At 39.0% G+C, this 21979-nt stretch overlaps 1 protein-coding gene across 47 annotated transcripts in view; it reads left to right on the forward strand.

The window, feature by feature from the left end:
* LOC132111450 (receptor-type tyrosine-protein phosphatase delta-like) overlaps positions 1 to 21979 on the forward strand; it is a 349673-nt gene that overhangs the window by 60999 nt on the left and 266695 nt on the right. For all 47 annotated transcript variants that reach the window (XM_059518754.1, XM_059518809.1, XM_059518832.1 and 44 more), the window contains exon 3: positions 20984 to 21007. The gene's annotated coding sequence lies outside the window, so the exon portion shown is untranslated. The remainder of the gene's footprint in view (positions 1 to 20983; positions 21008 to 21979) is intronic.

The raw sequence follows: 21979 nt of genomic DNA on the forward strand, positions 1-21979 counted from the left end.
ACTATGAGAAATATAATCCATTGTAAAAGTGGATGGAACGTGTTCATTGTGTTATAAATCATCATACTCTTAAAAGCTATAACCACAAACAAGTAAATATTATAATATATTAAAATTGTTCTTAAGAATATTCATGAGATTGATACAATATAAGTATTTTTTTATAATGCATTATGCATTCGTTTTAATGCCTTAATATCATCCTTATAATGTATTATAAATAAGGCTTCATAGAAAGTGTTACCAAAATCACAACTACCAGGGTGTTTTTTTTTTTTTTTTGCTTTCCTAATGTTTGAAACATTTGCAGACCTAATATATAATGTATGTAAAATAAAACAGCTCCTATAATTTTTCTTTGTTCGAGCTTCTGAAATTATGAATCAATACTTTCTTAAGCACTTCTATCAACTGACAGAAATAATAAAACTGCAGATTTGGAGTTTGCTCCAGCAGTGCTGCAGATCTCGGACCTCACTGTCTTCCTCTCCTCCAGTGCTTCATCTTTCAGAACTGCATCTTCAGTCTTTTGTTCTGTTATAGTCATAAACTATAAACCTGATTTATACTTATATGTGCAGTATATTGAGAATTTGAGTGTAAATCTGATTCAGTCCTTCAGCGCAGTGATGGTCTGCTGGAGCACAGATGATACACAGAGCAAAACACAATGTAAAACGAGTAAAAAGAGTCATAAATTCACATAGTTTTAATGTTAAAAGTTTCTCTGTCTATAAAGTTGTGGCTGAGTTTAGTTTATGGTGTGTGTGTGTGTGTGTGTGTTAGTTTGATGGATGTCAGTGAGCTGTTTGACGCCAGTAACTGAAAGTTTTGTTGACCAAAATGTGACTGTGATGTTAATTAAACAGAAAAAAATGACACACTTGATTAATATGCTGCTGTAGCATACAACGCTAACAGAGAATTTTGATGTATTAGTACACACTGAAATCACACACTCACACACAACTCTCTTTTTTCTCTCTCTTTCTCTCTCTCTTCTCTCTTTGTCTCTCTCTCTCTCGCTCTCTCTCTCTCAAAAATTCAAATGAGCTTTATTAGCATGACTGTGAAACACAATGTTGCCAAAGCATCAACATATTATATACAAGTAATAAAACAAACAAACAAAACATATATGTACAGATCATGTCATATGTAGCATAGTAAATATAAATAAATAGATCAATAAACACAATTTATCCTAATAAATGAATAAATCCAGTCGGTCTCTCTAGAGAATTAGCTGACTCTGGCGTTGTGAATAGCTAACACATATTTAGCCGCTAGTGCAGCTGTACTGTCATCTTCTCCCAGTAAGAAGAACATTTTCTCAGTGTCGCTCAGTTCAGAGAATGATGGCATTAAGATTTGAAATCTGGGCAGAAAGGTTTCTCTTATACTGGTGTATTTAGAGCAGAAGAGCAGAAAGTGTTCCTCATCCTCGATGTGCTGTAGGTCCCAGTGTCTACAGATCCTCTGTCCATGTTTGTCTATGACACTGCTTCCGGCTTTGCTACCGTTCGGACGTTCTAGCTTACTGCTCTGCGCTTTGCTTCTTATTTTCTGTACTTTTCTCTGATTTTCTAAGATTTCTACACCAGCAGATCAGCACAGTGCTCAAACAACAGGTTTTTTGGCACAAACGCTAAAACTAAAAACTCTTTGGGACTGGAATAATACTACAAAAAGAAAACTTTGCCTCCCACTGCCAGCAGCTTACATTCCAGAGAGGGGAAAACAACTGCCTACATTCAAACAGAAGAGAGAAAAAATGCCTCCTGTTGGATCTACTTGTTGCATGAACTGCTGCAAACTTCTACAAAGGATTGTGATTCTTGAAACAAAGTTACTTGCTGGACTTCCAAAACAGACGGAACACTTAGTAGACCGTCGTCATGGACCTTCTCAGCATACAGCCGGTGACTCCCATGAATCTTCTGAATCTCAACAGTTTATACCAAGTGTAGAGGAACAAGCCGAAACTGATCGCCACACTAATCGATGGCACAAACAGGGAGCGAGACCCAAAGGAACACGAAATATCAGATTGTCACGAGTTTCTCGTATTGCCTGTAGCTTTCTCTATTTCAGTTTTATCACGTGATAGAAAGTCTAAGGCCATCTCAAGCCGAAGGGCAAACTGATCTAATCTGCGGCCTATTATGCATCAAACTAAAATTGATGTAAAGACACAAAGCACAGCCATCAAGTTAGCATCTTTAAACATTCGCTTACTAAAAAATAAATCATTTCTAATCAATGACTTTATAACCACAAACAATCTGGATTTTATTATTCTAAACGAAACATGGCTAGAAGACAGCTGCAATGCAACAGTCCTTAATGAAGCAGCCCCTCCTAACTTCACTTACATGAGTATGTGCTTACATGCGAAATGTGCTATATAAATAAACTTGCCTTGCCTTGCCTTGCCTATGTCTTCCTCTCTCTATCTCTAGATCATGGTCACTTAATCTGTATTTGGAGAGGATTTGTCTTTCTTTAAAATGTTTAATAAATAGATAACTGGCCAATTTAGTGGTTCTATTGAGGGCCGAGTAACATTGCAGTTTATTCTGGAGGGCAAAATGTGCTTTTAGTGCTTGATCATGAGTGACTTTTAGATGTTTGTGGATATGGTTAATAAAAGGTTTGGGGTTGATGGCGAGTATATTCTGCTGGACGAGTTGAAGAGGATGAGGTTCTGCTGAGCTTTCATTGGCGAGGAGGGCTTTATATTGCACTGACTCTGGGTCAGACTGATGGAGGTGATGCCAGAACTGAACACATCTCTTCTGGATCTCCATGTTCAGCGGGTACAGGCCCAGCTCAGCCCTGCAGGCCGCAGTGGACGTGTTTCTGTGAACCCCCAGAATATTTTTGCCAATTTCCAATTGTAATTTTTCTACTGATGTTTTATCCCAATTTTTTAAATTTAGTACTGGTCCCCAAATTTCACATCCATATAAAAGAATTGGTTTTATTATTGAATTATATAATTGTATCCAGGTTTTAATGGGTAATTTTAAGTGTCCACATCGTGACTTTATAGCATAGAAAGCCCTCTGAGCCTTTTCACCGAGTGTTTTGACAGCCAGACCGAAGCGTCCCGAAGCGCTGATGTCGATGCCCAGATAGCTGTAGCTAGAGCTGTGCTGCAGGACCTGGGGTCTCATTTATAAAACTATGCGTAGGATCTTTACTAAAAGTTTACGTGCGCCCAAAAGCCAAAAATGGCGTATGCCAAAAAATATTCCGATTTATAAAACCGTGCGTACGCACACCTGTAAGCAATGTTCCCTTTATAAATCACAGATCACCCGCAGATGTGCGTACGTGAACCAGCCTCATATCCCGCCCTGTACACGCCCATTTTTAACCATAAATAGTCAATGCAAATCACCTCATGATTGCTGATCAGCATGTAAATGAGAGTGGAATCCCATATATACCTGGAAAACTGGCATGCGACCCGCCAATTAATTAATCCAAGAAAGTGAAAACGTGCATTTCTGTTAGCCTAATTTTAATAATGGCGACAGGTGAGAAAAGAGGAAAAAAAAGTAATTTCTCAGATACTGAGATTGAAACACTTGTAGGGGAGGTGGAGGCTCGGAAAACTGTGTTATTTGGTGGCCACAGCAGTGGGGTCACTAATAAAAAGAAGCAGTGCGAGTGGCAAAGTATTGCTTCTGCCGTCAATTGTGTCAGTGGGACAGAACGGACAGTTGCAGAATTAAAGAAAAAATGGTCCGACCTGAAGGTATACAAATTTTTTTTTTACCAACATATTACATTTGTGTTTTATTAGGCTATATACCTATATAAATAGCAATATTGATTTTCAAAAAGTTTTATTTACATGTGCTTACAGTATGCAAAATATGTGAAATAAAGATTCTCATTCATTCAAGGTGGAGGCAAAGAGAAAACTGTCCTCCCACCGCCAGAGCGTGGCTGCAACTGGTGGGGGCCCATGTACAGCTGATCTCACATCAGTGGACAGCAAAATCGCGGCTATAATTGGGGAGGTCAGCGTGTGTGGTATTGTGTCGGAAAAGGAGGGAGACACTGACGTGACTGAAACCACAGAGGAGCAAGGTTAAACCGATTTTTAATCATTAACGCTGTACATTTGAGTGTGTGGGGTGATAAATGGATAAATGTTGCCAATTGTTTGTCCTCCAGTCCTTCCGGAGTCTGAAGCTGTAAATGAACAGGAGGTTCAGGGTGAGGGGTTCTCAGATGCAGATGCACAGCGTCCGGCTCAAAGCAGTGCCCCTTCTGCGTCTGGCACGTCCAAAAGTGGTCGGGTACTCACTGACGCAGTCCTGCAGTTACAGCGAGAGACAATAAACGCTGTCAACAGGGTTGCAGATGAGCTACGGCAGATGAGAGAAGTGATGCAAGAAATTGCACAATCATTAAAAGATGCAGTTAAAACATGAACCTTGAGTTTTGTCTTTCTTTACAAACGCCGCATGACATCCTCACGGATTCTTGCACCTCGTTGATATCCCTCTTGTCGGCCAGGGGGCTGTGGCTCGGGGTCGTAATGCTGGGGTAGAGGGAGATCAGGAGGGAGAGGAATACCGTTTCTCAGTGCTATATTGTGCAAAACACCACACGCCCTGACAATCTTGCACACTTTTGCTGGATGGTATAAAAGTCTGCCACCCGAGGCATCCAGAGCACGCCATCTGCATTTCAGGATGCCGATGGCACGCTCCACAACTGCGCGGGCACGAGAGTGGACCTCGTTATAATGAGTTTCCTCTGCGCTCTGCGGGTTTAAAAATGGGGTGAGGAGCCAGCGTCTCAGGGGGTAGCCACTGTCGCCTGCAGGTTATAATTATATTAAAAACAAAATTGTTACAGTTTCTACTTTTTAATATTGTTAAACTCACCAAGAAGCCAGCCATCACGTACTGCGCCTGCATTTAGTCTGTTCCCTACACTGCTATGTGTCAAGATAAAGGAATCATGTGTTGAACCAGGCCAGCGTGCCACAATGTTTGTGAGGGTCATGTTGGAGTCACATATGATTTGCACATTAATAGAATGCACATGCTTTCTATTAACATAAGCAAATTCATTTTCAGATGGTGCCCTTATAGCAACATGAGTGCAGTCAATTGCGCCGATTACATTTGGGAAACCAGACATTGCTGCAAATTGCGTTTTAATTTCGGCCTGTTCTCGCACAGTGTAGGGGAACCTGATGTATCGACTAACCATATTAAGTATACCATTTAAAACGACAGATATTATGGCACTCAGGGACGGCTGTGATATACCAGACCTATAGGGTGAGATGATAGATTCCAATAGAATTATTTCATATACAAAAAGGTCTTAGAGACAAATTTGAGGATTACTTATAGTTTTTTTATATTATTAATTTACCTGTCTGCCAATTCCCGCTGGAAACAGCCGGTTGCCAAGAACCCCAGAGTGGTGAGGACTTGTATTTGGACTGGGATGGCATGGTTCCGGCGTGTTGCCCTCTCTAATACTGGACCCAATTCAGCACATAGATCCAAGAGCACAGCTCTAGGGAATCTAAATCGGCTTATTAGCCAGTCATCATCATGGGCCAGGAAATCATCATGGTCCCTGAAAACTCGTTCTCTCCTTATTCTGCCATTAGCGTAATCCTCCAACAGTGCCAGGAGTGCCATCATGAAGCATTACATACCCGGGTCACCGGAGAATTTATATGTTTCTAGCAAATAGACTGATCGTTAACACCTTGACAAAATCACTTAATTAATTTGTGGGCGAAAATTTAAGACGAAAATGTTATAGTGAACACATGCTTCTTGACGGTTTTGTAATGAACACCGTAATAGTTAGGACCGATGATGAGTAGCGATTGTGCTTCATGACTGTATTTGCAGACTTTGACATTTTATGATATAGGCTATGTACATTAAGGAAAATATTTCCTTTTTACACTGTGTTCTGCAGTTCTCTAATAAAAGGGTATTTCATGCTATTCTGTAGGCTATCACATGTATCGCGCCATGTCCTCCTGTGCTCCCGTTGTGGACAATGTGACTGTAAGGCAGCGCTGATTATTATTTTATTTTACTTTTAATACATTTTGAATTACGTTTGGATTTTACTAGATGTATATAGCCTAAAACAATCGGCACAAATAACACTGTTGGATTTAATCTTCATGATAATGTGGATATAACGTATGAAATGGAGTGAAAATTAAATGTCATTCATTCTTATAATCGTTCTTCTCACATTTATTTTCTACAATCTAACTTCAGTTCACGACCTCACCATCGGTGTCGCCAATTCCCTTTGTCTCCAGAATGTGCGTACGCACGGCTCAAAGTTTGCTTAAAGGTGCGCACATTCTCCCGTCAAGTTTGTTTTTTATAGATCACAACCTTTGCGTGGGAACTGGCGTACGTACGTTTCCAGCCCCGTTTTGTGCGTACGCACGCTTTATAAATGAGGCCCCTGGCCTTTATACAGGAACTGGTATCTCTCTCTCTCTCTCTCTCTCTCTCTCTCTCTCTGTCTCTCTCTCTCTCTCGCACACACACAGGTTGGAGTGAGTGATTTTCTCCCATGGCTCCAGTGTGTCCAGACATTGATTAGACGTGATCAATTATTAATCAAGTGCTTAACTGAACTGCTTAGTTTCACACTTATAAACAGAAATCAGAGTAGAGTCCCATAATACATTATCCATGAAAATGAATCTATTTTAATATTGTTTAAACTAGTAATATTTTCCTATCTTAAGCCCAAAGTGTTGGACCATAACTGACATTTAGGTTTACAGGACAAAATATTGTTTTGTGATCAATAAATATAAATGTTTCATGCTCAATTCTTAAAATGTATTCCCTTTTTCGCTTAGAAATATCAATAATCATCACTACAAAACTGTAGCTTAGCATTGTAAAGTGCTGCTTTAATTAAACCCAGGGTTTTTTTGTTTGTTTGTTTGTTTGTTTTTTCTATTTCATGGACTTTTAATTAGTTTCACCTTCTTTTCCTGTCTTTTGTTCCTGTTTCGTTTGTTCATGCACTTGGTGCAGCACTCTTCTTTATTGCCTGACAAGCCATTATAAAACACATGACCATGGATCTAGCGTTCGGTCAAATCTTCAGGGACCTTGCATGTGAGATTTTAGATCTGACTCAAGTCATCCATTACACCGACGAGTCCCTCAGCATGGTCTTATATAAGGGACTCTGTGCACAGGTGCAGATGAAGACTCCTCTGCTGAGTATTGTCCTTAAGGGTCATTTAGTGTGAATGTGGAGTGAGTACTCTGCCACAGCAGTTCCCTTTCATGTTGGGATCCACAGCCTGAGCCCATGCTCACCACAGACCTGAAACCAGAGCCCTCACTGAAAATGGAGCCAGAGCCTGCCTCTATGTCCATCGTGGAGTCCAGTGCTGTGGAATGGCTCATCAAATGGATGCTACAGGGCCAATTTCCACCCTCGTCCCTGCACTCAAGCCTCTTCCTTCTTTGCCAGACCCTTCCAGCAGTCTGGATGTCCCGGTCCCATCTGGAGTACTTCCTTCCACGCTGATACCATCCAGCCTCCAAGCTCCTTCCTCTGTACTGGTCCTGTCTAGCTGTCAAGGTCCCTCATCACAGCTGGCTCCCTCCAATTCCCACACTGCCTCAACTTGACCTAAGAAATAGCGATATATCGGGCCGATATTTGTCAATTTTTAATAAATCGGCATCAACCGATATCCGTGTTTAGTAGCGACGATTTAAAGTCAGGCATGTCGGCGGGCAGCCCCGTGTTACTGTTGCAGTGGAAAGTGCTGCTGCGCATGTGAAGGACCCAAGCCAAAACTTTTGGAAGATTCAACAACAGTCCTGGGAGATACAGGTAGTCAGAGAATTTCACTCTGTAAATGGGGTGGAGAAGTTGGCAGCTCTCACAAACACTGCAGCGTGATTGAGGGCTCCGTTACTCCGCCGCTCACAGACAGCAGCGCGCTCGGAGAGACAGCTGTCCTGGAGCTGCCCAGAACGGTGAATCACATTTGTTCAGAAGCATGGTTTGATGCAGACAATAACCTGGTTTCCATCCAACTCATTTGCATTTAGGGATGTCAATATTCGATAATTTCCATAATCGATCGACGTTTAAATTAACGATCAATTAATAACCTTAATACTGCAAAATGCGTCTGCAGCGGTATTATTATTTTTATGTGCAAAGCCACTTGGAAAAAAAGCTTTCTCACCCGAATTAAAGGGGTTTTAGTCTGAATAAAATGCTAGTAGCAGGACTGTAAAATGAATAGATGTGATTATAATCATTTGATAAAATGAAGAGAGTGCGTCATATGTTTTAGATCATGATGACTGGTTCCCCTCAAGGAGACCGCTGAATGCGTCTCTTTAAATTGTTTCGTGTTGCTCGTTGTTGTATTTTAAAACACAATTGCAATGTTTTTTAAATGACACTATAGTATTAAAAATAAAATTATCCCAAATTATCCCTTGTGGCTGTGCTGCACAGTCAGTGAAGCGCTTTTTCACATCAAACATTTTATGCAAGTATTATGACCAGTAGTTTTTTTGTTTGATCCTGTTCTGCAAAATATTCGATTTAGAATTTTCTTTAAAAAAATCCTGCATTTACAGAGCATTATATCGAGACGCATGAGTGCGTGCGTGCATACGAGGACGAGCGAGCACGGGTTTGACTAGATGTATTTGGAGGTTATTGCTCAGGTCTTGTTCTGCGCATATCCAAATGTTTCCACATTCGCAATGTATCTGAATGTTAAACTATAATATATATATAGAGATTTTTTTTAATGTAAACTAGACAGAAATATCATCCTCTTCACATGAGCAAACACGTCCTTGGCATAACAGCAGAGTGGACCGGTATACTACAGTTTATTTAAACTGACCAGTGTAACCTTTTATATGTTTGTTTGGTTGACTGTACTTTATTTTAATAATGAACAGACTGCGATGTAATTGTAATTTTGAAATAAAATATATTTTATTTTTTATATTTTTCAGTTTATTTTTTTTATTTATAACATTTTATTTATTTTATTTAAATGCATATTTAAGTTTACATTTATGTTCCAACAAACCTGAAAAATTCTGCTTGATAAATTATCTAAAACTTTTTTGTAAATGATTGACTTTCTGATTTGCTTTCAGTCTGTGCTCAATAAATGATGATAAATTTAGAAATGTTGTGCCTCCACTTTTTATTAGTGTGACATTTTAGCATGCAAATGAAAGGGAAAACTTCAAGATATCGGCCCTAAAAATAGGCAGCACATATCGACCATCGGCTGACCCTGAACTCTAAACATCGGCATCGGCATCGGCTATAGAAAAACCCATATCGGTCGATCTCTACTAAGAAGGCATTCAGACTCCATCATCATCGCTAGTTCCCTCACAAGTGTGAGCTCCTCCTTCCCTACTGGCTCTGTCGAGCTCCCCAGCTCCTCTTTGTGCTTCCCAGTCCACATCTCAGCCCAGGTGCCTAAGATCCTACTGCTTCACCTAAGGCTTCCAAGCTCAGAATTCCACCTCAGATTGTATGAATCTGCCTGAGCTGACCACTGAGGATTTACTCTGGCTCCTTCCTCCATCGGCTCAATCGTCACCGGCTCTTCAGTGCACTCTTCCACCACCATCATCTCTGTGGACTGTTCCACCTGGCGGTCCTAGCTCTGCTTAACCCTCTGGAGTCGATCCCCGCATCCAGTCTTACTCCAAGTGTAACAATATACACTATACCATTCAAAAGCTTGGAGTCAGTATATATATAAGTTAAAACTTTTATTTAGCACACACATGATGAAAAATAAAAACGATTAATAATATAAATGTTATAAACAATGCTGTTATTTCAATTTATATTAAAAAAAACCTGAAAAAATATTCTCATCTCTTTTCAACATTATTAATAATAATACAAATAATAATAATAACTATATATATAACTATATAAATATATAGTACAGACCAAAAGTTTGGAAACATTACTATTTTTTTATGTTTTTGAAAGAAGTTTCTTCTGCTCATCAAGCCTGCATTTATTTGATCAAAAATACAGAAAAAACAGTAATATTGTCAAATATTATTACAACTTAAAATAATAGTTTTCTATTTGTATATACTTTAAAAAAATAATTTATTCCTGTGATGCAAAGCTGAATTTTCAGCATCATTCCTCCAGCTTCAGTGTCACATGTAACATCCAGTCTATCACATGATCATTTAGAAATCATTCTAATATTCTGATTTATTATGAGTGTTGGAAACAGTTCTGCTGTCTCATATATTTGATCAATAAAAGGTTAAAAATAACTGCATTTATAAAAAAAATAAAAAAAATTCTAATAAGATATATATATATATATATATATATATATTCTAATAATTTTCTTTACTATCACTTTTTATCAATTTAACACATCCTTACTGAATAAAAGTATTGATTTTATTGAAAGAAAAGAAAGACATTTTTTTTACTGACCCCAAATTACTGACCAGTAGTGTATATTGTTATTACAAAATATTTATATTTTAAAAACATAGCTTCTTTTTTTTTCTTTACTTTTTATCCATCAAAGTATCCTAAAAAAGTATCACATGTTCTGAAAACATATTAAGCAGCAGAACTGTTTCCAACTTTGATAATGAATCATCATATTAGAATGATTTCTAAAGGATCATGTGATAATGATCCTAAAAATTCAGCTTTGCATCACAGAAATAAATGATAATTTAAAGTCTAATAAATTTGAAAACAATTATTTTAAATTGTAATAATATATCACAATGATTTGTGAGACTTCACCCCGTGGTGGTGGAGCTCCTGTGGGAACACTTCGGTCATGCCGAGGTAGACCTATTTGCTTCCCGAGAGACATCACACTGTCCACTGTGGTTCTCTCTCAGACATCCAGCCCCCCTGGGGTTGCATGCCATGGTGCAGGCATGGCCGAGGTCACGCCTGTATGCTTTTCCCCCGATTGCTCTGCTCCCGGGAGTTCTGGAGAGGGTTTGCCAGGACGAGCTCAGTCTTTTGTTAAGAGCCCCGTTCTGGCTGGCCCGAGTATGGTTTGCAGACCTAGTGTCTCTCCTCGATGGCTCTCCCCTGGAGATACCGGTCAAGAGAGACCTACTCTCTCAGGCAAGTGGGTCAATCCTTCACCCCCGCCCAGAACTATGGAGGCTGTGGGCTTGGCCTCTGAGGGGGCCCAGCTCATAGAATCTGGTCTCTCGACTGAGGTCGTTCAGACCTTCCTCCATTCCAGAGCTCCCGCTACGAGGAAGCTTTATGCCGTGAGGTGGAAACTCTTCACTTCCTGGTGTGGAGAGCACCAGCTGGACCTAGTTATCTGCCCGGTTGGTACAGTGCTGGAGTTCCTGCAGGACCGTCTCTCCACAGGATTATCCCACTCCACACAGAAGGTGTACGTGGCAGCCTTAGTTGCTTACCACACCCCTTCGAGTGGAGGTTATCTCGGGAGATACCCAATTATATCTCGCTTCCTCCATGGCACCCTGAGGATGAGGCCAGCAGTTAAGCGTCTAAGGCTTTTCTTCATCCTAGGCCAGGATATGTTCCTAAGGTTCCTACTACAGTAGTTAGACCTATTGAACTGCAGGCTTTCTGTCCTCCTCCTTTTTTGACGTCTGACCAGGAGAAACTCAATTTGCTATGCCCAGTGAGGGCTTTAGATGCATATGTCCATAGAGCTGCCCTGTGGAGAAAATCAGAACAGTTGTTTATCTGTTTCGGGTCACCCAACAAGGGGGTTCTGCATCTAAGCAAAGGACGAGCAAGTGGGTGGTTGAGGCCATCTCACTCGTGTGTGAGTCGGCAGGCCAGCCATCACCTTTGGCTGTACGAGCCCATTCTACTAGGAGTATGGCTGCTTCTAAAGCTCTTCTTGCTGGGGCTGATCTTCAACATGTTTGTGATGCGGCAGGATGGTCCTCACATGTCCGCACACATTCGTCAGATTTCATAGTCTTGATCTTAGCTCTACTACTGAGCTAAGGGGAAGAAGCTCTTCCTGAGCCTACTAGTACCAGAGCGTAGACTCCTGTAACGCCTGCCGGATGGAAGGAGGGTGAAAAGTCCATGGTTAGGGTGAGAGGCATCCTTAATGATGTTCCTTGCCCTTCCCAGACAGCGCTTCTGATAAATGTTCTCGATGGAAGTTAACTGGGTGCCGGTGATCCGTTGAGCAGTTTTCACCACCCGCTGGAGTGCTTTGCGGTCAGATGCGGAGCAACTGCTGTACCATACTGAGATGCAGTTTGTGAGTATGCTCTCAATGGTACAGCGGTAGAATTCAGCAAGGATCCTGGGACTGAGGTGAACTTTTTTTAAGGCTCCGTAAGAAGTAAAGGCGCTGCTGTGCCTTTTTGACCAGGGTGGAGGTGTTATGGGACCAGGTGAGGTCATCAGAGATGTGGATGCCAAGGAACTTGAAACTAGACACACGCTCCACTACAGCTCCGTTGATGTAGATGGGTGTGTGTGCATGACTCCTAGTCCGCCTGAAGTCCACAATCATCTCCTTAGTCTTCTGGGTGTTTAGTTCCAGGTTGTTGGTGGCACACCACACAGCCAGGTGCTGGACCTCATCCCTGTAGGCTGACTCGTCGTCATCCTTGATCAGACCGATCACCGTGGTGTCATCTGCAAATTTTATTATGGTGTTGGAGCCATAAACAGGAAAGCAGGGTGGGTGTGCTTTCTGAAAAATGGTGTTATGGTCTTGAAATTTTAGCTCAAAAGCCTGCTTATAGTGTTTAAGCAATCGAGAAAAACTGTATTACACGGCTACTTACCACATAAATAAATATTTGGCACTAAATATTGATTTGAGTTAAAATATTTGAACACAAAGCTTCAGTAATGACAGTAGTTGTGAGCAAGCGACAAGTTCAAACTAGACGGACATTCAAGGGATGCGGTGCAGTCTTATACACAACATTTCACCACATGCATAATTGTGGAGATAAAATATATTTATTTCAGACAAAACTGACTACCATCTTACCAAAAACTGTGCCTGTCAATCATATAGTTACGTGCCGACTTCAGTTACCCGGATGAGCCTGTGTTACCAGCTTTTACAGGTTGTTATTAAGGGATAACAGATTTTGGAATGTCGTGACTGACCAATCAGAATCAAGTATTCCACAGAACTGTGTAAGAATTTGTTTTACTATGTTTCCTTCTTGTTTCTTTTGTTCCAGCTGCTCGTTTGTTGTACCTATTATATCTGTTTCTTTCATTATCTACCTGTGAATTATTTGCCCTCTGTTTGTTCAGTTCTTTGTCTTGTGTTAACTTAACATTAACACAAGTAGACTTTCTTTGTTGTTTTTGGTCTAATATTATTAAAAGTGCTGCAGTTAGATCCTAGATGAGCCATGGTAAAAGGCCTACTAATTATATGGATCGGTTTAGTTTGTTTTGTGAAAAATCACACATCACAACTAGTAATGATGTGTAATTTATTATTAATAGTAGAAGTAGTAGTAGTATAATAACTCATGGCATTTCTCTTTCAAAACATTTGCAGTGTCAACATCGTCACATTCCAAAATATTTTGGGTTTGAATGTAAAAAACAAACAAACAAACAAACAAATCAACAACAAACAAATAAAAACTCATAATAGCAGTGTTACTTAATTCCTCATAGTGTTGAGGACAGAGTGTAACAGAAACACATTCTGTTTTTGAGCATTTGACCAGAAAAGGCATTTTAGAACCACAGAGTGAAAATTTGTAGTAAGTCACATGCCAGTGATGACTATTTTTTTTTTTTTTTCGCTCGCAACCTCTGGCCCTTCACAATTGAATAAATGCATTATTGAGTCTCTTTGGGCCATTTTATGCTTTTGAGGACAAGCTACTATTTGAGTTGTTTATAATGAGGCAACTTTTTGCAATTTCATCCCCTCAAGTATAGTTAGGTCATAAACACACACACACACACACACACACACACACAGACTGGTGAACAGAGTAGCAAAAGTGAGTCAATGGATCATAGACCTTTTCCCCCACAGACGTTCATTAATGTTGATAGTCTGACTTGAATTTCGAGCTGATTCTTTTTGCTTACGTGTTTTTCCAGCAGTTCTGAAAGGGGAAATATAATCTGTATGTTTACCTCGTCTCATTTGGATAATGTGTCATATAAATGCTAAGCTCAGGGAGTTACGGCAGGATTTCGGCGTCTCTGCTGTATTAATGTTTGATCCAGTTCTTACTGTGTTTATGAAGTTCAGCGCGATTTCAAACATGATGCAAATGAACACCAGCAGAATATTAGACTTAAAACTGTATATTTATTCTCTTTATCTCTAGTTATGTTTATTGTGGTTTGGACTCGGTCCAGCAGCCATCTTGGCTCTATAGCGTTAAAGGCAGCTGGTTTAGTTAACGGTCCGCTGGTCAGGTTAAAGTGAAACATGTGCTGAGGGAATGCTCCTGTCACATGCTAATTGAAACACAATCAGAGCAGACTCTAGATGAGACTCGTCAGATTATTGCTCTGAAGTAATACATCGGCTTCAATAATCACATTACAGCTGCACTGAATACATAATAATAATGATAATAATAATAATAATAATAATAATAATTTTAGTTTGACAGAAAACAGTTAAATTAAAATACTAGTATTTATGTCTGTCTTCATTTAATATACAGTACAGACCAAAAGTTTGGACACACCTTCTCATTCAAAGAGTTTTCTTTATTTCCATGACTATGAAAATTGTAGATCCACACTGAAGGCATCAAAACTATTTGGAATCTAAGGGAAACAGGTCAATTTAGCTCAAAGGGAATCATTTAAGATTTTAAAGGTAATTTGAACAGAATCACTGTTTCACGGCTGATCACTGAGACGCCCTGCGATTCATTTACATTTACATTTAATCATTTAAAAGATTCACTGAACGAGCCGTTTAACATCAAAACTGCGCTGGATATTAATATCCAAAGTATAGTGAAAACACTATCAATTAGCACATTAACAAGATCGACAGTTTAAGACATTAACTTAAACAAAACACAAGATACAAGAAGGCTTTATTATAGATAAATCTAAGACATATAAACTAATCTAACACATAAACGCACGCACTCAAAAATTCACACAAGTTGCAGGAAGATCGAAAGTTAGGGAAAGATGAGTTTAAGAGAATGGAAATGTGGAATCCCAAGTTTACAGCAATACGTGAAATTGCATAGACATGAACAACCATCAATCACTTAATTAACCCTCGCATTGAGTTCCTCAATGAGGTTAAAATTATATTAGATACACCAGTATAGATCAGTCTGAAGGTACATTGCCTGTGTTAAGTTGTCGTTGAAAGGGGGTTTCCCGATGTCGCTGATTGGCTGGAAGTTCAGTAGTCGCTGAAGTGACGTCTTGGGAAGGCCCGTGGTTGGGCGTTGGCTGAAGGTGCAGAGTTGTGTGGCTGGTTGAAGTTGAACGGGCAGTCGAGGTCCGACACGGCGTTACAAAACTTAACTCAGAACACGAAACTCTCAAACGGAAAAGAAAAGAAATAAAGTTTGACGAGACTAGGTGGTGTTTCTTCTCATCGTGGATAAGTAGCAGCAGGCGTGCAGGCTGAAGCACGCTGGAACCGCGCTCAAAGAACAGCTAACAGCGATGACTAAAATAATGGCTAAAAGCTAAAGCTAGGAAGCAAAGCTACCAGCAAATTAAAAGCATACTAAAAGCTGGCATGACTGATAGCAAAAGCAAAGCTAAAACTAAAAGCAAACATGACTAATAGCAAACGCTAAGAAGCATAGCTAAAAACTAAAAGCAGGCATGACTAATAGCATAAGCTAAATGCATAGCTAAAATTAAAAGCAAGATTCTATGGTATCCTGAGTATTTAAACTGGCCTGTTGGCAACACCTCAAATATTGTCTTGATCAATCAGATATTGTCTTGGCTCGGGGGTCTCATAAATCATATGTTATCTTATCAAGCATGTGGTCCGAATTTTCCCGCTCTTGCAGGGTATAATTTTGGACATGATTCCTATAAGAAGAATATGATACATTTGACAAATAACTGATGGTCATGACTGTTTCAAGCTAACAGATTCGAACATGTAGGCTACACACTAAACATGAATATGTATCTTTAAGCTATCCAATAGTTATTAAAAGACATACACAATAAGTGATTATAACATGATAGTCAAATGTGTGGGTTACACATAAATGAATATGGAGTGAAGCGATGGACTGATATTCATTTAGAAGTCATTTTGAGTTCATTTTGGTCCATATATATGTAGAAAAGACAGTTTCTGTGTCATTATCTGACAAAGATTTCTGTGGAGCCCAGAGTTTCAAAGCCCCCCACCCCCTTAGGAATTTCAGTCTGGTTCTGCTGGGTGGGGGAAGTGTTTAAGGATATTGTGTATAACTCTCATGGTTTTACATTCAATTCAATTCAATTCAAGTTTATTTGTATAGCGCTTTTTACAATACAAATCATTGCAAAGCAACTTTACAGAAAATTATGTTTCTACAATATTTAGTAGTAGCTTATAAGTGGTGACTGTCAGTTTGTGTGCGTATGACAGGATTTGTAGAAAAATTTATACAAGTCGTAGTCAGCCAGATGATGAACATTATTAATATTATTAATAATTAATAATTATTATATGATGCAGTCACACTTGTAGCAATATTTGTTAGTTCTGTTTGTTGTTTCAGGGTTAGCATCATCTGGGGTCCTCTGAGGGTCAGCATCATCTCTTCTCAGGTGTTCTGGATCCAGACTGGAGCTTGTGTAAATCCTAGTTACCACGGGATGTAAATCCCAGCAGAAACAGAGAAACAAACAGAGACATCATTAGCATAGCTGCTGTTCCAACAAAGTAAAATTAATTAGTTTAACCCAAGCTAAAGAATAAGAATGCACATTTGATCAGATACAACTACACTCACAATTTAAGATATACATTATTCAAATGCTTGGCGAAAGAGATGTGTTTTTAATCTAGATTTAAACAGAGAGAAGGCTAATCGACTCTTTAATTTGTCTGATTCGGGTCAGATATGCTACAGGAATTATATATGGAATTATATACATAACAAAAAAGTGTGAAACAACTGAAAATATGTCATATTGTAGGTTCTTCAAAGTAGCCACCTTTTGCTTTGATTACTGCTTTGCACACTCTTGGCATTCTCTTGATGAGCTTCAAGAGGTAGTCACCTGAAATGGTCTTCCAACAGTCTTGAAGGAGTTCCCCGAGAGATGCTTAGCACTTGTTGGCCCTTTTGCCTTCTGTCTGTGGTCCAGCTCACCCCTAAACCATCTCGATTGGGTTCAGGTCCGGTGACTGTGGAGGCCAGGTCATCTGGCGCAGCACCCCATCTCTCTCCTTCTTGCTCAAATAGCCCTTGATGCCTTCAGTGTGACTCTACAATTTTCATAGTCATGAAAATAAAGAAAACTCTTTGAATGAGAAGGTGTGTCCAAACTTTTGGTCTGTACTGTGTATATATAGCTCTCAAATCGATTCGATTTCCATTCTCGATTCGATTGCGATTTTCGATTCGATTTTCTATTAGAGCTGTAATAGGGCCTTAAAAGTTAAGCCCGACAGATTTCGGCCCGAGTCCGACAAGTAGATTGACAGCTTTTTAAAAGCCCGAACCCATTTACAGCCCGACATTATTCAAATAGGGAAGTCGTGGCCTAATGGTAAGAGAGTCGGACTCCCAATCGAAAGGTTGTGAGTTCGAGTCTCGGGCCGGCAGGAATTGTGGGTGGGGGGAGTGCATGTACAGTTCTCTCTCCACCTTCAATACCACGACTTAGGTGCCCTTGAGCAAGGCACCGTACCCCCAACTGCTCCCCGGGCACCGCAGCATAAATGGCTGCCCACTGCTCCGGGTGTGTGTTCACAGTGTGTGTGTGTGTTCACTGCTCCGGGTGTGTGTTCACAGTGTGTGTGTGTGTGTTCACTGCTCTGTGTGTGTGCACTTCGGATGGGTTAAATGCAGAGCACGAATTCTGAGTATGGGTCACCATACTTGGCTGAATGTCACTTCACTTTCACTTTCAAATGTACGCACGCACACAGCTCTTTTGCCTTTTGTCAGGAATGAGTCATTTATACATGGTTTAACATAATTTATACATGACTAATGTAATAGGGCACTTGGAAGTTTGAACAAAGAAATAAAATCAGTCCTCTGTAACATCGTAACATCTCAGCACTCTATAAATAGCCCTAGGTATAGGCTCATTTAGTATATAAATAGACCAACGCACCAATAAAAACAAGTCTTTCTTAAAATAATTAATAATAAGATAAATTAAAAATTAAGATGGGTATTTGGCAATAACAAAATGAATTAAGATAAAGGCTCTGCCGGATTTGCTTCGCCATAGCAGCTGACATAATAAAATAATAATGCCAACATTAGCTTATATAGCCTACTCTGTCTACATTATGCATTTAAGACTCAAATAATATTTAATTATTATTTGAAAAACATTTACTCACCAAGATTAGGCTAGGTCTAAATGTTTTTGTGGAGGAAAATGATTGAATCCACTGTAGATGTCTTCAGCGTGTTCCTGCGCTCACTGATGGTGCGTCATTATTCACTCATTATTCTCATTATAAACACGGTCAAAACTTTTCAAAACCTCAGACTTTGCTTTAGTTGCTGGTGCTACCAAAACGTAATCGTCAGAGGCAAGCCTCCGTTTCAAATACTCAGCATACATTTTCGCATCTTTCTCACGCTAATCGAAACACATTACATGACCGCTCATTTACCGCACAAGCCCGAGCCCGGCCCGATTGGTTCGATTGGCAATGGGCTTCTTCACACTGCCTGAACATGAGCTATTGTGCTTTCGAAGACTACTGACCACGTGCACCTGTCCGTGCGGTCGTCTGCTCAGAGCCTCGGTACACACTCTCTGATGGCGATGTTTACATCATGCCTGCCTAGTGGTCCATAGCGGACTCGCGGACACAGAAAGTATAAGAGGCTTTAAGATGCAGTCTGTAAGACGCGAACGGGAGCATGACCTGACGCGCGACATTGCAGAAAATGTGCGTTCACAAATGTTGGAAAGCACTTTCGAATTTAATAATATGAGGTTCTCTCCAGAGATGTTTTGCCACATCTTCAATTAAGGATGATTGCTGCGTAGTATATGGTGTTTCCATTTGCTTTAACTTTTTCAAGTGAGTTGCAAAAAAAAAAATCGATTCATGGCCTTTGAGAATCGATTTTGAATCGACCACATTTTAAAAAACGATTAATCGAAAAATCGATTTTTTTACCCAGCCCTAATTATAAGTGATATAACTGTGTGAAGCAGCATGTACTGAGAAGCACGATGAGATCACGAGCTGCTCATGTGAAAATGAACACAGTGCCGTGTTTCACACTTATACAAATGTAATAACAGTCTTTCTGATTTGATAATCACGCTAGTATTGTGTTCTCTCTGATCACAGATCTCTTGTCTACTCTACATACAGTTTGATTTGCAGATTTTGTTTTATTCCAAGAAGTCTTTCTGTATCTGTGGATGGCTCATGTTTTCTTTCAAGTTACTTTCAGTGCAGGAATGGCTTTTTTTATTATTATTATAAATACTGTATTATCAGTATTTAAAGAATCCAGTGAATGCATTTAAAAGAATACCGACCCAGATCATTGTTATTTGAACTGGATTGAACTGCATATCAAAGAGAATTGTTTTTAACTGTTAAATCATACAGATTTAATGTTAGATCAAATATTAACATGATATCAACAACTAATTAGAAATACATTCATAAGAAATATAAAATCTAATTTAATTACTGTTCAATGAGATTAATAGGTTTATTAGATTAATAAGTGCTTTTGGAAAAAGCTATATAAAAGTTATATATATATATGTGTGTGTGTATGTGTGTGTGTGTGTGTGAGAGAGAGAGAGAGAGAGAGAGAGAGAGAAAAGGTGTGTGTGTGTGTGTGTGTGTGTGTGTATGTATGTGAGAGAGAGAGAGAGAGAGAGAGAGAGAGAGAGAGAGAGAGAAAGGGTGTGTGTGTGTGTGTGTGTGTGTGTGTATTACACGGATGTTGCGTTTGTTTGATGTATTCTTTGTGAATATCCAGCGTTTTCTGCAGGTGTTTGTTTGGAGGTCACGGGTAAAATAATTCAGAAAAGAGCTTTACATGAAGGTGAGAATGAGAATGAGATTTTCTTCCATTCTTTTGACCTTGTTTTTAAGGGATAATCTGATTATGGAATCTTTGTTCTTGAGCTCCAGTGTCTCTGCAGATCCTTAAAACACGAGTGACATAAAGAGTAATCTAACAAATACTTCCACAAGCACCTGAATGAATACACATGACTCTCCCTGTCACACACAGATTGAATTTGTGTCTTATACATTTTTTTTACATATACATTTTTTTTCATAATAGTTTGAGCTAACAACAATGACCCTTAAAGACGGCTGGACTCCACATGAGTGTGTGTGTGATGGATTCTCTCTCAGGATGTCGTTACGGTGAAACTACTCTCTGACCTTCTAACATAATGAGTCTGGAGTGACTTATTAAATATCATTTCACACAAACACATCGACTCGCTCTCATTGTACTTCAGTCTCGTTTCCTCCTGCTGTCGTTCTGTAGAAATGAATGGTGACATCTCAAAATGAGATATAAATCGAGCTCAAAATTAATAGTTAGCACAATGAAAGTCCCCCAGAGATTCTGACAAATATTAATGTAACTTGAGCAAACGCAAAGATAAATGAGGTTCTGTAGGTTCAGGAGGGTTTGTGTTCTTACAGGCCGTGGTCATTATTCACAATATTCCCTTGTTTACTTGCTCACTTGCTGACATTTCTTTCTTCTTCTCCCTCCCTTCTCTTTTTATTTGCTTGCAGATGTGACCAAGAGTTTTCAGAAAGGTAAGACATGTGCTTTCTGTTACATTATTTTTTTTTATTTTTTTTTATTTTTATAAATATTGACCTTAAAAGCTGCTATGGAACATTGACTATACTTAAAAAAAAAAAAAATTGTTCAGGCCTCAAATTACCAGAATAGACGTCATTGTAACTTAAGAAAATTTTCATCGTTTTCCTATTGATTTTGATCATGAACATTTGTATATGCTTATCTAGATGTTTTCACAATGAAATAATTTTACAACCTACAGTATATGTCAGTGGTTTTATCAACAGAAAAGTATAATGTCACAACAGAAACCGAGAATACTTGCAAGCTTTAGACATTTGAACTTACTGTTTATTTATTAATTAATATCTAATCATTTGGTATAAATATTGTATAATATAATGTAAATATGTTTAATGTAATTAATAATAATAGTAATAACATATACGTTATTAATATAAGATAATAAAAATAAACAAAAAAAAATCCCTGAAAACTGCCCATCATGACTGAAAAACTAATATCTATGTGTGTATGTGTAATTGTGAAATACTTTGACAACCAACTGTTGAGACATTTGAATGGTTGCAACTAGTTAAAAATGCTTATAGGTCTGATGGGTAAGTTTAGGGCTAGTGGTAGGGTTAGCTAATGGAAAATATAATTAACCTGATAGAAAATCAGTGGAAGTCTGCAATGGCCTCACTAAGATAGCCAAACAATCTTGAAAAGTGTGTGTGTGTGTGTGTTGATACCATGTGGGACAAACACAGAATTTGCTTTCCCTGCTGCTGTTTTGCTGCTCTGCTGTAAATGTGAATTTTATTGAAATGTAAATTTAGCTCGCCACCAGAGAAAGAAATATGTATAAAATTATTATTATAAATAATAAATTGTAAGTTTTTCCCAATAAAATATGGGCTCGAAAATACAGGTTATTAATCAAAATAATGATTTCTCATAGGAGTATGTGGATATTTGTA

Source organism: Carassius carassius, chromosome 2, assembly GCF_963082965.1.
Source record: "Carassius carassius chromosome 2, fCarCar2.1, whole genome shotgun sequence".
In the NCBI taxonomy this organism is placed as follows: Eukaryota; Metazoa; Chordata; class Actinopteri; order Cypriniformes; family Cyprinidae; genus Carassius; species Carassius carassius.